A 3,774-nucleotide genomic window follows, 5' to 3' on the forward strand; every position below is an offset into this window, starting at 1 on the left:
ATATAATAAAAAAATCTAAAGTTTTTGATAATATAATATAATAATATAAAATATTATAATATAATAAATGTTTTGTTTGTTTATAATTTAGCACCATGCCAGAAACCACAGCTATATTCACAAGGAAAAGTTAAAAATAGAAACTGCTAAACTAATCTATGTATTTTAGTGTTGCAAATGCATGTTATCGTTTGCTTTTTAAAGCAGAAGAACTTCACGTGTGTTATTCAGCACTCTTGCACACACACAGATCTGTGGACTGCAGCTGAATCAGTGGGTGACACAAGTTTCCCACAGCGACATATTGTGTGAGTGTACATTTGTACGTCATACTAAGAAAGTATAGGGACCATGCAGTATATTGTACATGTGTGTGTGACTTACAGAGATGGCAGTGTAGAGCGACTTCCCGTACTGACGCAGATACTCCTGTCTGATATCCAGCATGTCCACCTCAGAGCGGGACACCATGATGCGGATCAGAGTCCTGTCTTTGGTTCCCACACCCTAAATAAAGGAGAACATCAACAGCTCATGCATGCATATTGACCCACAATGAGATTTTACTAACATACATACATATGCTGTTCAGAAAACAAGCCTCATGCAGCACAGTGAGGCCAGAAAAGTACAGCGTACATAGAAATAACCCACGTCTAACCATCAGATCTGCTGCTGAATGACAAAACCATAGCAAAACAACCACATAACCACATTTTCTCTACCTGCATGGCCTTGTGGAGACGTTCAGCAAAGTATGCAGCAGTGTTTTTAATGCACTTCACTGAAAAAAAACACACAGATGGAACATGATTATAAACTTGAACTACACATTACTTCACATTATAGAAAGAGGAATTTAATCAGTATCAATTTTAACATATTCATGTTGCAACTGTTCATAAAAGCAATAAGCCTTTAATTGTACTATGTTTAGGGACTATTAAATCAACACATGTATAGTAAACTTTGGCTAAAAAGAGAAATTTTGATATCTTATATTTTATAACTCCATAAATCAGAAAATGCTGTTTTTAGGGGGGGAAATGTTATATAAATCAGTGCGAATGATATATGAACAAACCCCTCAGTAAAAACCTTCAGAATATAGATTCTGTAAGTTTTAGTGTATGTAAGTGCTGCTGAAGTTGAGAAAAAATGGGTTACAAGTCCAACTCTCTAACCATTAGGCCACAACTTCCCCTCCTACTCTTGTTCTGAGAACTCAGTCAACTTTTCTTTCCACTGTAGCGTTAAGACTGATTTGAGAGGATTTGTTGATGAACGATCATGCATTATTCTTGTAGTGTACAGTATAAGCTAAAGCTGCATGTGCATTGAATGTTTAAATGTGAATCTCTGATGATCAGATTACAGTCAGCTTTACATACTCTCCATCAGACAAACTCACTTTAAAGCAATCATCAAAAAACACTGAATATAATAATATATAATATAATATGTTTGGTTATAATTTTGTACTATGCCAGCAACAGAAAAAGACAGAAAAAGTAAAACTAAATCAATAAATTATATATAAACAACAAATAAAAGCAAACATTTCTAAAAGTTTTTTAAAATTGATCTTTGATTTTTTTTTTTAAATCTAAAACTAAATCTGGTCTCACTTCATTAACTATAATATAATATAATATAATATAATATAATAGTTAATCAATCAGAGAGACATAAGTAAGCTAAAGTTCATTCATGAAATGTTTTTATTAACCAGACACAAATGTTACTAAACACAACAGTACAGATTAGTTTGATTAAGTAAACATACTAAAAACACAGTCAATATATCCCTGAAAAAGAGTAGTCTTCATGTTAATAAACAGGTCAGAATGTCCTGCTTAACTAGTGATTATCAGGATGAAAGATTGCTGACTTTACTGCCCTCTACTGCTGCAGCAATTCACATTCATGCTAGTCATGGACGATAACAAAAAACACAGTGAATCTCACAAAACTAAGCATATTTCACCCTAAACTCAAATAGAAAAAAATGTTTTGCATGAATGAAAAATTAAGTCTATTTAGGAGCCATAAATATGCATTACCATGACGCAAAAATATTATTAAAAATTGTTTAAATTGTAAAAAAAAGAAATGTTATTAAACAATGTTAGTATTTGTTGTACAAAATATTAACATAAAATAATTAGCTTGTATTATAAAACAGCATTTATTAAGAATCACTGTTCAGAAAAATTATAATTACAAAAAAATGTGTGAAAAGAAACGCATAAATGACGCATTACAGGAAATTAAGCAAAAAAATGGCACGAAAAAAGTGTGATAATGCAAACAGATCTGTGTTCCTAAAACAGGCTTGACTTTCTTTAAGCAAAGCTCATTTCTTGTTTTCTGTTTTGATTTCGGGGTGAAATTTGACACGTTTTCATGAGACTGACCCATCAAGACCTTCATGATGATTGACATAATTCTATATTCTTCTTGCATAGAGATCATAAAGCTCACTATATAAAAACTATGGCATATATTTCAGTACTTCAAGAGACTCAGTCGTTTGTAGTTTTGGATGCGAGCGACAGCACAGATTTGGCATCAGGTACTGAAGACACTGTACAAAATATTGATTCTCTAGATATCATGCATAGTCTGAACAGATAGCAAAATAAAAGAAATGATAACATGCATTAGGATAATAATGTCTCTAAGGCACAAATGAAATGTTATTTTTGGCTGTGAACATAATAAAGATGTGAAGAGAGAGATTACAGCATTAGTTAACATGACACTAGTGAGATTATCTGACATATTGATATACGAGCTTGATTAATATGACGTCACATATCCAGTCGTCATGGTAACGCGTCTGACTTCCTGGTTCTTCAGTCACTTCCTCCGCACAGCTTCAGGAGCAGTTTCTTGTAATCGCCAGTCGTGTCACCCTGAAGATTTGAGGAAAATAATATGCTAACAAATATTCATAACAGTCACAATATTCTATTTCTAGCTACGGAAGCACAAGTATACTCTTAGATGTATTAATTAATTATACAAAAAAAAAGTTACTAATATAATTTTAAAGATATGTTTTGTAACTGAAATCTTTAGACACAAATAAATAAAGTGCAATAACAAAATTAGGCCAATGATATATAAACAAACCCCTCATTAAAATCATTCAGAATATAGATAGGAATAAAACTGCTAAGTTTGGTGCATGTAAGTGATACTGAAGTGGAGAAAAAAACTTTTTTTTAAGAAAACTGCTTTTAAAGATATGTACTGTAATTGAAATCTACAGACGCAAACAAATAAAGTACAATATCAGGCCAATGACATATGAACAAACCCCACAGTAAAATCATTCAGAATATAGAGAGGAATAAACCTGCTAAGTTTGGTGCATGTAAGTGATACTGAAGTGGAGAAAAAAACTTTTAAAGATATGTGCAGTATTGTAATTAAAATCTACAGAAGCAAATAGATAAAGTGCAAAAATAAAATAAGGCTAATGATGTATGAACAAACCCCTCAGTAAAAACCTTCAGAATATAGATAGGAATAAAATTGCTAAGTTTGGTGTTTGTAAGTTGTGCTGAAGTGGAGATAAAAACTTTTAAAGATATGTGCAGTATTGTAATTAAAATCTACAGAAGCAAATAGATAAAGTGCAAAAATAAAATAAGGCTAATGATGTATGAACAAACCCCTCAGTAAAAACCTTCAGAATATAGATAGGAATAAAACTGCTAAGTTTGGTGTTTGTAAGTTGTGCTGAAGTGGAGATAAAAACTTTTA

The 3,774-nt window shown here is 31.9% G+C and overlaps 1 pseudogene; it reads right to left on the reverse strand.

The window, feature by feature from the left end:
* Window positions 1-312: 312 nt before the first annotated feature.
* The window catches only part of LOC107709023 (annexin A11-like), a 17,516-nt pseudogene continuing 14,054 nt past the window's right edge, over window positions 313-3,774 (reverse strand).

This window comes from Sinocyclocheilus rhinocerous, unplaced genomic scaffold (genome assembly GCF_001515625.1).
Source record: "Sinocyclocheilus rhinocerous isolate Xijiao unplaced genomic scaffold, SAMN03320098_v1.1 scaffold1137, whole genome shotgun sequence".
NCBI lineage: Eukaryota > Metazoa > Chordata > Actinopteri > Cypriniformes > Cyprinidae > Sinocyclocheilus > Sinocyclocheilus rhinocerous.